Genomic DNA, 15,196 nt, shown 5'->3' on the forward strand with positions numbered 1-15,196 from the left:
AACGTGGGAGGTTTAGCCCACGAACGAAGAAGAAGAAGGAGAAGAAGAAGAAGAAGAAGAAGAAAAGGAAGAAGAAGAAGAAGAAGAAGAATTCATTGAACCAAACACACCACGAGAAAGTTTCACGAGTTCTGGGCACTGCATACTGAAATACGATAAATCTCTGAACGGCCCCGAAAGCGAGCAGAAGGCGATCAACACAGTTGACAGTCAGTTTTAGTACTGCCCAGACAGGACAGCTTGCGAGGAGCAGAGGTTTGCAGGCGGGTGGGGGTAGGGGGAGGGGGAGCAGGGGAAGAGGGGGGGGGGGTGACAACCGGGTGAGGTGATTAGCGGCAATTTTAGGCGACTGTGTCATCCACAGATCGAAGGATCGACTGACCCGGAAGAGCAACTGATTTCTACTGTAGGAGCCAGGTATCGATGTTTAATAAATAAAAGTACTGGATTTGTGTGTGAGTAAACAGACCACTAAGTTGAATACCGTCTGTTGTGTGCAGTTTATCTGAGAGTCATACGTACAAACAAACATACACACACATATAGTTTTTTTTATATATAGTGATATAAATATATATATATATGTGTGTGTGTGTGTGTGTGTATGTGTGTGTGTGTGTGTGTGTGTGTGTGTGTGTGTGTGTGTGTGTGTGTGTGTGTGTGTGTAGGAAGGAATTTTTTGTTTAATGTCCCGTCACACATATCGGTGATTGAAGAATGTGTGTGTGTGTGTGTGTGTGTGTGTGTGTGTGTTGTGTGTGTGTGTGTGTGTGTTATATTTACCACAACAGCAGGACTGATGAAAGGAAAACAGAGATTCCAGCGGCCGGTCTGGGTTTTGTTTTGTTTTTTTGTGGGGAGGGGGGGGGGAGAGATGCCGAGTGTTCTCGGATTGTCCTGCCACTGCGCTCACTCCCTTCCCCCCCCCCCCCCCCAATCTCTCCCCCCCCGGCCCCCTTTCTCTCGCCATGCCGGCCCCATCTGGTCCCTCAGGACCGGTCCCCTTCACACGTCGGTCTCCCCCCACCCCCCTACCCTCTCTCCCCCCACCCCGCCCTCGAGAGGCTGAGTGGCTGCCCTGTGCTGTGTGTCCCAAAATACTGCTGACGGTGCAGGCTGAGAGCATCAGTTCGGTGCTCAGTGAGTGCCGCTGCCGTGATGAGTCAGCTCCCCCCACCCCTCTCCCCCCACACCTCCCCCCCCCCCCCCCCCCCCGCCCCCCCACCCATCCCCGCTCTCCCCCTACCCTTGCATCGGACTGACTCATCATGCAGCATACATACTGACTGACTGAGAGAGAAGGTTGGGGGGGGGGGGGACTGGGGAGGGATGGGAGGGGAGCAGAGAGAGAGAGAGAGGAGGGAGACAGAGAGAGGCGAGGGAGAGAGAGAGAGGGGGGGGGGGGGAAGAGGTAGATGAGGTTGAGAAGCACAGAGAGACAGAGACAGAGACAGAGACAAACAGACAGACAGACAGACGGACCGAATCTGTTCAACACCACCCATCTCCTGCTACTTGTAACTTATCATTCTGCCAAACAATCCTTCCCTCCTCCCCCTCTATATCTACCCCCACCCCCTTTATCCTCACCCCCCCCCCCCCCCCACACACACACACACACACACACACCCTCCACCCCCACCCCCACAAGAGAGAAAGAGAGAGAGAGAGGGTGGTGGTGGTGGTGGCGAAGGGACTGACACAGTCTTTCAAGAGATTTGAGGCGCACACTTTACGCCAGCTCGCGACTGAGCTGCTCGCGACAAAATCTGCCAGAAGTCATGCCGCCACTACTAGTGAGTGGACAAACATCGTCGTCATTCTCTTAGACCAAATGACAGACAACAACTCGCCCTGTAGAATTTCCAAGAGGAGAGACAGAGAAAGAGAGGGAAGGGGACAGTCAGTTCGGCGACTGGACGGAGTTGGAGACAGAGCTAGGAGGAGCGAAAAGTGCGAGGTGTTTGAGGCCGTCTCACAAACGTAAGGCTCGGGGATTAACGGCTTGTTGATCTCAGTCTGATCTTGTTTTGCTTTCTGGCTGTTCGTAAAACGTCCAGGGAAACATGTACGTGCCACCGACATGATGCGGGTTGGTAATCATGTTGTTTGTTGTTGGTGTTGGTGTTTATCGTGATGTCAATCATGCTGTTGTTGTTGTCGTTGTTGTTGGTGGTGGTGGTGCAGGTGGTGGTGGTGGTGGTGTTTACCATGTTGTTAATCATGCTGTTGTTGTTATTGTTAATCATGTTGTTGGTGGTGGTGGTGGTGGTGTTTACCATGTTGTTAATCATGCTGTTGTTGTTGTTGTTGTTAATCATGTGACTGTTGTTGTTGTTGTTGATCATGTTGTTGTTGCTGGTGGTGGTGGTGTTTACCGTGATGTCAATCATGTTGTTGTTGTTGTTGATGGTGGTGGTGGTGTAGTGGTGGTGGTGGTATGGTGGTGGTGTTTACCGTGTTGTTAATCATGTTGTTGTTGTTATTGTTATTGTTGTTGTTGCTGGTGGTGGTGGTGGTGTTTGCCCTGCTGTTAATCATGTTGGTGGTGGTGGTGGTGGTGGTGGTGGTGGTGTTTACCGTGTTGTTAATCATGTTGTCGTTGTTATTGTTGTTGTTGTTGGTGGTGGTGGTGGTGGTGGTGTTTACCGTGTTGTTAATCATGTTGTTAATCATGTTGTCGTTGTTATTATTGTTGTTGGTGGTGATGGCGGTGGTGTTTACCGTGTTGTTAATCATGTTGTTGTTGTTATTGTTGGTGGTGGTGGTGGGTGTAGTGGTGTTTACCTTGTTGTTAATCATGTTGGTGGTGGTGGTGGTGGTGGTGGTGGTGGTAGTGTTTACCCTGTTATTAATCATTGTGTCAATCATGTTGTTGTTGTTGGTGGTGGTGGTGGTGTTTACCGTGGCCGTGATGTCAATCACGTTGTTGTTGTTGATCATGCTGTTCTTGTTGTTGTTGTTTATCATGCTGTTCTTGTTGTTGTTGTTGTTGTTGGTAGTGGTGGTGGTGGTGTTTACCGTGTTGTTAATCATACTGTTGTTGTTGTTGTTGATGGTGGTGGTGGTGGTGTTTACCGTGTTGTTAATCATACTGTTGTTGTTGTTGTTGATGGTGGTGGTGGTGGTGGTGTTTACCGTGTTCTTAATCATACTGTTGTTGTTGGTGGTGGTGGTGGTGTTTACCGTATTGGTAATCATGCTGTTGTTGTTGTTGTTGATGATGATGGTGGTGGTGGTGTTTACCGTGTTGTTAATCATACTGTTGTTGTTGTTGGTGGTGGTGTTTACTGTGTTGTTAATCATGCTGTTGTTGGTGGTGGTGGTGGTGTTTACCGTGATGTTAATCATACTGTTGTTGTTGTTGTTGATGGTGATGGTGGTGTTTACCGTTCAACAGCTCATCCGTTTCCAGTATGAACTAAAATGACTATTCATGAGTGAGTGAGTTTTGATAGTTTCAGGATTTGTTGGTGGTATTTTTGATTGTGTACTATATAATACATTATTTACATATGTGTTCTATTTGCAAACGCTTTGGGCTTATAGACAAGATTAGGCGTAAATGCTCATAATAATAATAATAATAATAATAATAATAAACTATTGTTCTTACTTTTCTTGTTGTTTTTAAATCAAAGATTACAAGGAAACTGGGGAAAAAGTACGTGAGGGAAGCTCATCAAATATGCAACCAAGACAGAAGAGCACAACAGGGCAGACCCACACAAAACTCTTTCAGTATATTTTAAATTCCATCATTGGGTTTAACATAATTTCAACATAGTGTCACAAGAGGTCTTCTGGTTGATAATGTTACATCATATTATCATATATTCATTCTGATATGATGTACAAAGATTTCTTTTCTTTTCTTTTGCAGTTGGACGCTTACGTACATAAACTAAATCAAGACAAACAAACTTACGATGACATTGATACATACATATACATACACACACGCAAGCTCGTATAACACGCCTGCACATGGGAACAAGATGATTAGTAAAAGGGATTAAAAATGGAAAAAAAAGGATGTTTTAGTTTTTTTCAAGAGAAAAAGAAAATACACCATGTGTACTATGATATTTTGTATTCAGCTGATTACGAGAATATAATAGCTTCAGGTAAGATGTTTTTTAGCCATGTTAAATATGCACATCATCAAACAGTGGTGTGTAGAAGAACCAACTATTGGCAAATTTGTTATATTCCGAATTGATTACAGCCATATACTTTTCAATATAATATCTTGTCTTTAAATATATTATTTTTTAAACAAGGATTCAAAAATGGTATGCATTTAATCATTTTACATTTGCATATGAAAACTTTTGCAAGTTGGATTAGTTGATCCTCATAAAACGTCACTGTGTTCTTTCAGTGACTGTTTTTTGCTTGGGAGAAACTCGTTTTGTTTCAAACATATCTACAGACAAATAGTAAAGAGTGGTAACTCTCTCCATTACACAAGGTACACAACTTCATGTCAGTGATGCTTACGCTACCGATTCAGCTAGCACACAGGTAAATAAAAGGTACATTGGAACAAACCCAGACACTTCCTCGAAAAAAAAAAAGGGGGAAGCGCCGGGCCTGTCCTTATACCGATCATTTGACTTGTGCACACAGCAGCAAAGACAGAAGAAATGTGCAAACACAAATCTACAGACAGTTTACGAACTGATAATGGTCACCTCCACCACATTCACCCGTCCTTTAACTCATTCCCTACAGAGCGATGTGTCAGGTAATCAGTAGGGAGTGAGTTAACTTTTGTTGGCGTCCTTGAGGCACCAGTGAAAACTCTCCCCCACCTGTCTCAGTCCTCCGCCGCTCTCTAACATAATTATGTACATACGGCATCAACGATAGGAGAATACAGAATACTGTTCATACGGCATCAAGAATACAGAATACTTTATTTTCTCAACAAGAGAAATTCATATGTGGTGTAAAACAGAAAAAACAACACAAGAAAATCACACAGTCATTCAACATGTATTTTGATAAACCATATTAAGATGTATATCTAGGGCAAACCATCATTACAATCAATAATCACAGAAGACAGCAACAACAGAAACCCTTAAAAAGTAATTTACAATGTATCATACATACACGATCACAGCCATACACACATATAGTAATAATCACAGTTAAAGGACAGACATAACAATATACTAAAAGTTGACAAAGACATATAATAGCAGTGTGCAATTTATAGTACTTTGAGGGGCTCTCTTTTCACACTGTACATACAGCATTAATGATGTTAGGGGCATCGCTTTTCACACAGTACATACGGCATTAATGATGTGAGGGGCATCGCTTTTCACACTGTACATACAACATTAATGATGTGAGGGGCATCGCTTTTCACTCTGTACATACGGCATTAACGATGTGAGGGGCATCACTTTTCACACTGTACGGCATTAATGATGTGAGGGGCATCACCTTTGACACTGTACGGCATTAATGATGTGAGGGGCATCGCTTTTCACACTGTACATACGGCATTAATGATGTGAGGGGCATCGCTTTTCACACTGTACATTCGGCATTAATGATGTGAGGGGCATCGCTTTTCACACTGTACATTCGGCATTAATGATGTGGGGGGCATCGCTTCTCACACAGTACATACAGCATTAACGATGTGAGGGGCATCGCTTTTCACACTATACGGCATTAACGATGTGAGGGGCATCACTTTTCACACTATACGGCATTAACGATGTGAGAAGCATCGCTTTTCACACTGTACATACGGCATTAATGATGTGAGGGGCATCGCTTTTCACACTGTACATACGGCATTAATGATGTGAGGGGCATCGCTTTTCACACTGTACATACGGCATTAACTATGTGAGGGGCATCGCTTTTCACACTGTACATATGGCATTAATGATGTGAGGGGCATCGCTTTTCACACTGTACGGCATTAATGATGTGAGGGGCATCGCTTTTCACACTGTACGGCATTAACGATGTGAGGGGCATCGCTTTTCACACTGTACATACAGCATTAATGATGTGAGGGGCATCGCTTTTCACACTGTACATACGGCATTAACGATGTGAGGGGCATCGCTTTTCACACTGTACATACGGCATTAATGATGTAAGGTGCATCTCTTTTCACACTGTACGGCATTAATGATGTGAGGGGCATTGCTTTTCACACAGTACATACAGCATTAACGATGTGAGGGGCATCGCTTTTCACACTGTACATACGGCATTAATGATACGAGGGGCATCGCTTTTCACACAGTACATACAGCATTAATGATGTGAGGGGCATCGCTTTTCACACAGTACATACAGCATTAATGATGTGAGGGGCATCGCTTTTCACACTGTACATACGGCATTAATGATGTGAGGGGCATCGCTTTTCACACTGTACATACGGCATTAACGATGTGAGGGGCATCGCTTTTCACACTGTACGGCATTAACGATGTGAGGGGCATCGCTTTTCACACTGTAACAACAGCATTAATGATGTGAGGGGCATCACTTTTCACACTGTACAAACAGCATTAATGATGTGAGGGGCATCACTTTTCACACTGTAACAACAGCATGAACGATGTGAGGGGCATCGCTTTTCACACTGTACGGCATTGATAATGTGAGGGGCATCGCTTTTCACACTGTAGGGCATTGATAATGTGAGGGGCACCGCTTTTCACACTGTACATACGGCATTAATGATGTGAGGGGCATCGCTTTTCACACTGTACATACGACATTAATGATGTGAGGGGCATCGCTTTTCACACTGTACATACGACATTAATGATGTGAGGGGCATCGCTTTTCACACTGTACATACAGCATTAACGAGGTGAGGGGCATCGCTTTTCACACTGTACATACGGCATTAATGATGTGAGGGGCATCACTTTTCACTGTAACAACAGCATTAATGATGTGAGGGGCATCGCTTTTCACACTGTACATACAGTATTAATGATGTGAGGGGAATCACTTTTCACACTGTACAAACAGCATTAATGATGTGAGGGGCATCACTTTTCACACTGTAACAACAGCATTAATGATGTGAGGGGCATCACTTTTCACACTGTAACAACAGCATTAATGATGTGAGGGGCATCGCTTTTCACACTGTACATACGGCATTAATGATGTGAGGGGCATCACTTTTCACACTGTAACAACAGCATTAATGATGTGAGGGGCATCGCTTTTCACACTGTACATACGGCATTAATGATGTGAGGGGCATCACTTTTCACACTGTAACAACAGCATTAATGATGTGAGGGCATCACTTTTCACACCGTACATACGGCATTAATGATGTGAGGGGCATCACTTTTCACACTGTACATACGGCATTAATGATGTGAGGGGCATCACTTTCCACACCGTACATACGGCATTAATGATGTGAGGGGAATCGCTTTTCATACCGTAGGGCATTAATGATGTGAGGGGCATCGCTTTTCACACTGTACATACGGCATTAACGATGTGAGGGGCATCGCTTTTCACACTGTAGGGCATTAATGATGTGAGGGGCATCGCTTTTCACACTGTACATACGGCATTAATGATGTGAGGGGCATCACTTTTCACTGTAACAACAGCATTAATGATGTGAGGGGCATCGCTTTTCACACTGTACATAGGGCATTAATGATGTGAGGGGCATCACTTTTCACACTGTAACAACAGCATTAATGATGTGAAGGACATCGCTTTTCATACTGTACGGCATTAATGATGTGAGGCGCATCGCTTTTCACACTGTACATACAGCATTAACGAGGTGAGGGGCATCGCTTTTCACACTGTACATACGGCATTAACGATGTGAGGGGCATCGCTTTTCACACTGTACATACGGCATTAATGATGTAAGGTGCATCTCTTTTCACACTGTACGGCATTAATGATGTGAGGGGCATCGCTTTTCACACTGTACATACGGCATTAATGATGTGAGGGGCATCGCTTTTCACACTGTACATATGACATTAATGATGTCAAGAGCATCGCTTTTCACACTGTACATACGGCATTAATGATGTGAGAGGCATCGCTTTTCACACAGTACATACGGCATTAATGATGTGAGGGGCATCGCTTTTCACACTGTACGGCATTAACGATGTGAGGGGCATCACTTTTCACACTGTAACAACAGCATTAATGATGTGAGGGGCATCACTTTTCACACTGTAACAACAGCATTAATGATGTGAGGGGCATCACTTTTCACACTGTACAAACAGCATTAATGATGTGAGGGGCATCACTTTTCACACTGTACGGCATTAATGATGTGAGGGGCATCGCTTTTCACACTGTACATACAGCATTAATGATGTGAGGGGCATCGCTTTTCACACTGTACATACGGCATTAATGATGTGAGGGGCATCGCTTTTCACACTGTACATACAGCATTAATGATGTGAGAGGCATCGCTTTTCACTCTGTACGGCATTAACGATGTGAGGGGCATCACTTTTCACACTGTACATACAGCATTAATGATGTGAGGGGAATCACTTTTCACACTGTAACAACAGCATTAATGATGTGAGGGGCATCACTTTTCACACTGTAACAACAGCATTAATGATGTGAGGGGCATCGCTTTTCACACTGTACATACGGCATTAACGATGTGAGGGGCATCACTTTTCACACTGTAACAACAGCATTAATGATGTGAGGGGCATCGCTTTTCACACTGTACGGCATTAATGATGTGAGGGGCATCGCTTTTCACACTGTAACAACAGCATTAATGATGTGAGGGGCATCACTTTTCACACTGTACATACGGCATTAATGATGTGGAGGGAATCGCTTTTCATACTGTACATACAGCATTAACGAGGTGAGGGGCATCGCTTTTCACACTGTACGGCATTAACGATGTGAGGGGCATCGCTTTTCACACTTTACATACAGCATTAACGAGGTGAGGGGCATCGCTTTTCACACTGTACATACGGTATTAACGATGTGAGGGGCATCGCTTTTCACACTGTACATACGGCATTAATGATGTAAGGTGCATCTCTTTTCACACTGAACGGCATTAATGATGTGAGGTGGATCGCTTTTCACACTGTACATACGGCATTAACGATGTGAGGGGCATCGCTTTTCACACTGTACATACGGCATTAATGATGTGACGGGCATCGCTTTTCACACTGTACATATGACATTAATGATGTCAAGAGCATCGCTTTTCACACTGTACATATGGCATTAATGATGTGAGAGGCATCGCTTTTCACACAGTACATACGGCATTAATGATGTGAGGGGCATCGCTTTTCACACTGTACATACAGTATTAATGATGTGAGGGGAATCACTTTTCACACTGTACAAACAGCATTAATGATGTGAGGGGCATCACTTTTCACACTGTAACAACAGCATTAATGATGTGAGGGGCATCACTTTTCACACTGTAACAACAGCATTAATGATGTGAGGGGCATCGCTTTTCACACTGTACATATGGCATTAATGATGTGAGGGGCATCACTTTTCACACTGTAACAACAGCATTAATGATGTGAGGGGCATCGCTTTTCACACTGTACGGCATTAATGATGTGAGGAGCATCGCTTTTCACATTGTAACAACAGCATTAATGATGTGAGGGGCATCACTTTTCACACTATACATACGGCATTAATGATGTGAGGGGCATCACTTTCCACACCGTACATACGGCATTAATGATGTGAGGGGAATCGCTTTTCATACTGTAGGGCATTAATGATGTGAGGGGCATCGCTTTTCACACTGTACATACGGCATTAACGATGTGAAGGGCATCGCTTTTCACACTGTAGGGCATTAATGATGTGAGGGGCATCGCTTTTCACACTGTACATACAGCATTAACGAGGTGAGGGGCATCGCTTTTCACACTGTACATACGGCATTAATGATGTGAGGGGCATCACTTTTCACTGTAACAACAGCATTAATGATGTGAGGGGCATCGCTTTTCACACTGTACATACGGCATTAATGATGTGAGGTGCATCACTTTTCACACTGTAACAACAGCATTAATGATGTGAAGGACATCGCTTTTCATACTGTACGGCATTAATGATGTGAGGCGCATCGCTTTTCACACTGTACATACAGCATTAACGAGGTGAGGGGCATCGCTTTTCACACTGTACATACGGCATTAACGATGTGAGGGGCATCGCTTTTCACACTGTACATACGGCATTAATGATGTAAGGTGCATCTCTTTTCACACTGTACGGCATTAATGATGTGAGGGGCATCGCTTTTCACACTGTACATACGGCATTAACGATGTGAGGGGCATCTCTTTTCACACTGTACGGCATTAATGATGTGAGGGGCATCGCTTTTCACACTGTACATACGGCATTAATGATGTAAGGTGCATCTCTTTTCACACTGTACGGCATTAATGATGTGAGGGGCATCGCTTTTCACACTGTACATACGGCATTAATGATGTGAGGGGCATCTCTTTTCACACTGTACATACGGCATTAATGATGTGAGGGGCATCACTTTCCACACCGTACATACGGCATTAATGATGTGAGGGGAATCGCTTTTCATACTGTAGGGCATTAATGATGTGAGGGGCATCGCTTTTCACACTGTACATACGGCATTAACGATGTGAAGGGCATCGCTTTTCACACTGTAGGGCATTAATGATGTGAGGGGCATCGCTTTTCACACTGTAACAACAGCATTAATGATGTGAGGGGCATCGCTTTTCACACTGTACGGCATTAATGATGTGAGGGGCATCGCTTTTCACACTGTAACAACAGCATTAATGATGTGAGGGGCATCGCTTTTCACACTGTAACAACAGCATTAATGATGTGAGGGGCATCGCTTTTCACCCTGCACATACGGCATCAATGGTGTGAGGGGTATCGCTTTTCACACTGTACATATGACATTAATGATGTGAGAGGCATCGCTTTTCACACAGTACATACGGCATTAATGATGTGACTGGCATCACTTTTCACACTGTGCATACGGCATTAATGATGTGAGGGGCATTGCTTTTCACTCTGTACATACGGCATTAATGATGTGAGGGGCATCGCTTTTCACTCTGTTCAAACAGCATTGACAATGTGAGGGGCATCGCTTTTCACACTGTTCGTACAGCATTAATGATGTGAGGGGCATCACTTTTCACACTGTACATACGGCATTAATGATGTGAGGGGCATCACTTTTCACACTGTACATACGGCATTAATGATGTGAGGGGCATCACTTTTCACACTGTACAAACAGCATTAATGATGTGAGGGGCATCACTTTTCACACTGTACATACAGCATTAACGATGTGAGGGGCATCGCTTTTCACACTGTACATACGGCATTAATGATGTGAGGGGCATCGCTTTTCACACTGTACATACGGCATTAATGATGTGAGGGGCATCGCTTTTCACACTGTAACAACAGCATTAATGATGTGAGGGGCATCGCTTTTCACACTGTAACAACAGCATTAATGATGTGAGGGGCATCGCTTTTCACCCTGCACATACGGCATCAATGGTGTGAGGGGCATCGCTTTTCACACTGTACGGCATTGATAATGTGAGGGGCATCACTTTTCACACTATTCTATGGAAGATAGACAGTTCAAGAATCAATTATGGTACGCTGGAGATTAATATAACGACGTGGTGGTATTCTAGCTTAGACCAGGTTCGAAGAGCATTTTTGAAGAACGGTGTCTTAGGGTACGTGTTGGGGCCAATCAAGGCATCACAGTTTGATTTTATTTTTTCAAAAAAACAAATTATCATTATGAAATTAGAAAACAGTATGTGCCTCCCAAACTCCGAAGCAAACCGGCAAGAACTGTAATGGAGATGGAGAGAGAAATCCAAATCGAAAATATTTAATGAAATATTTAATGAACATCGTCTATGGGCCAAACAATATTTCGAGCAAACTTTGGCTATGAGAGTATCTTTTCGGGAAATGTATGTATCAGTCACACGATGTGTGTGTGTGTGTGTGTGTGTGTGTGTGTGTGTGTGTGTGTGTGTGTGTGTGTGTGTGTGTGTGTGTGTGTAATGTGATGTGCAATATGTGCTGTTTGATATATGGCCAATGGTTACCATCAGCTCTCTTTCTCTCTGTTCCCCACCCCACCCCCCACCTCCACCCCCCCATAACCACACACACACACACACACACACACACACACACACACACACACACACACACACACACACAAGAAGCAGATAAGCGTTTATCTTGAGGTTACATTTTATCCCACTGTTGAAAAATAATATGTGACATGGCTGTGGCGGCAGACACACTCTCGTGCAGCGCTTCCATCAATATCTGATTTTCCTCTTTTGAAAAGCCTAGAGCACTAAAAGTAGCGCAGTGAATGTTCACAACCCATACAATCAAGAGAAAGTCCAAGTCTCCAGAAACCCGACTGACAGATAAACGACCCAAACAGACCGCACTGAGGCAGGAGAACAGATAAACAGTCAGGGCCCCACGCTGTTCCTCTGGGTGCACACAGACAGACGGTCCAGAAACAGACCCAACAGACCAGGTCAGGTGAACAGAGATAATCAAAGCGCAGTGGATTCCGCGCCAGTGGTTCTGTATCTGTTGACTTTTGATCACAGCACGTGGCTCATGTGGAGTGAGTGTGTGTTCCCCCCCCCCCACCCCACCCTCGCCCGCCCTTACCGTGGCCCAATCTTCAGTGCCCTTTCAGTGTGATAGTGCGTGTTCCTCCCCTGTCGCATGTTCTGCACCCAACACACACAAGCATATATGTATGATATACCCACCAACACATACACACGCGCGCTCTCACGTGCACGTGCGCGCACGCACATACACACACACATACGCACGCACACACACACACACACTTACACACACACGCACACGCACACACACACACACACACACACGCACACATACACACACACGCGCGCGCGCGCGCGCACGCACACACACACACACATATACACACACACACACACCGTCTCGAGCGTCTCCTAACAACTGAGAGTTATATCAATGTCAGATTATAATGTTATTATGACGCCCCAGCTCCCCCCCCCCCTTCCACCCTCCCCCTCACCCCTCCCCGCTTCCCCGCCCCACCAGCCCCCTCCCGGCCACCCGGCCACCCTGCCAGAGTAGCTCCCGCGTTGCTGAGTCCCTCCGACGGTGATCTGCGGTCCCTGTTATACATGTATGTATGTTTGTGTCTATATATCTATCTTATCTCTGTGTGTGTGTGTGTGTGTGTGTGTGTGTCTGTGTCTGTGTCTGTGTGTCTGTGTGTGTGTCTGTGTGTCTGTGTGTGTCTGTGTGTGACAGAGACAGAGACAGACAGACAGACAGAGACAGAGAGCTCAGAACTCTGAACTCAGAACTCAAAACTTTCTTTTTATTCAAGGATTAAGATTTTTGGCATGGCCTATTCTTCCAATCTGTCCGTGGAAGAGAGAGAGAGAGAGACAGACAGACAGACAGGCAGACAGACAGACAGACAGAGAGAGAGAACTCGAATGCAAATGCGATTATTTTGCAAATGCAAATATCTTTATTCCGAATAGGCTATAGCACCACTCTGAAGAGGGTATTACGCAATCATTAAACGGGTAGTAATTATAATATGATTATAATACCAACATGGATTCTAAACCAATTTTAATCAAATGTGTACGAATGAAACACATGAATACACCCAAGAGAGAGAGAGAGTGATAATAATAATAATAATAATAATGGTATTTATATAGCGCTGAATCTTGTGCAGAGACAAATCAAAGCACTTTCGCAACAGTCATTTACACGCATGCATAACTCTAAAACTGGAGAAACTGAAGACAAGGAAGAGGCAGGGAAGGGAGGCTATTTTGGGAAGAGGTGGGTTTTAAGGCCAGACTTGAAAGAGCTGAGTGTGGAGACTTGACGAAGCGAAAGAGGAAGTTCATTCCAATTGCAAGGTCCAGAGACAGAGAAAGAACGGCGGCCAACAGTCGAGTGTTTGAATCTGGGTATGCGTAAACAAAGTGGATCCGAAGCCGATCGTAGTGAGCGAGATGGAGTGTAGAGGTGAAGGCAGCCGCAGAGATAGGAAGGGGCAGATTTGTGAATACATCTATAACATAGATTTCTGATCTTGTACTTTATTCGGTGTGAGACAGGGAGCCAGTGGAGATGTTGCAAAAGAGGAGTGATGTGTTCAGATCTTTTCTTTCTGAGGACGAGTCGGGCAGCAGAGTTTTGTATGCGCTGAAGGGACTGAATGGGTGAAGCAGGCAAACCAGACAATAGAGAGTTACAGTAGGCAATGCGAGAAAGAATGAGAGAAACGACAAGTCTAGATGTTGCGTCAATGGGCAGATATCTCCGGACGGAACTGATGCGCTGCAGTTGACAGTAGCAGGATTGACATGTCTGACTGATAATTTTTTTGCATGGACAGTGTGTTGTCAAGGACAACGCCGAGGTTCCTAACTGACCTGGATAGAGGGATGGATGTACTGCCAAGTTTGATTGTGTCGGTTGTGATGGAAGACAGTTTTTGTTTTGTTCCTATGATCATTGCTTCAGTTTTGTCCGCGTTCAATGTAACTTATTTAGAGTTATCCAGTTTTGAATGTCCAGGAAGCAGCTGGATGTTTCTTGCAAGAGCGACGACAATTTTTCAGGAGTATCACTCTTCTGGAGTTGAGTGTCATCAGAGAGAGAAATAGAGAGAGAGAGAGAGAGAGAGAGAGAAGAGGGGGTAGGCGCGCGCGAGCTCACGTACATGTGAATGTTCACACACGTGTTTTCTTTTCAGAGTGCCAAACACTCACTCGTGTTAAAGGAAAAGTAAATAAATAAATAAATAAATAGCAAAACTGAATTTTTTTTTTTTAAGGCTTGTCCGCTGTTGTAAAACTGATACGTGTACATCCCTTCTGTACAGCGAAACATAACGGGCGCATTAGTGGTAAGACTGACCTGCTTAATTCTCAGAATGTGAATTTTATCAACAAACAATGGATAAACTGACCAACACCGCATGACAGCCCAAAACCCCAACAATGACAAAACGTCTGCATAAAGACCAACACCGCATGACAGCCAAAACCCCCAA

At 44.5% G+C, this 15,196-nt stretch overlaps 1 protein-coding gene across 2 annotated transcripts in view; it reads left to right on the forward strand.

Annotated features, from left to right (window-relative positions):
* The first annotated feature begins 1,897 nt into the window (after nucleotides 1-1,897).
* The window catches only part of LOC143279340 (uncharacterized), a 27,263-nt gene continuing 13,964 nt past the window's right edge, over nucleotides 1,898-15,196 (forward strand). Inside the window, exon 1 of one of the 2 annotated variants that reach the window (XM_076583360.1) lies at nucleotides 1,898-2,092. The gene's annotated coding sequence lies outside the window, so the exon portion shown is untranslated. The remainder of the gene's footprint in view (nucleotides 2,093-15,196) is intronic. The other variant, XM_076583361.1, reaches the window with a different exon arrangement.

This window comes from Babylonia areolata, chromosome 2 (genome assembly GCF_041734735.1).
Source record: "Babylonia areolata isolate BAREFJ2019XMU chromosome 2, ASM4173473v1, whole genome shotgun sequence".
Taxonomy (NCBI): Eukaryota; Metazoa; Mollusca; class Gastropoda; order Neogastropoda; family Buccinidae; genus Babylonia; species Babylonia areolata.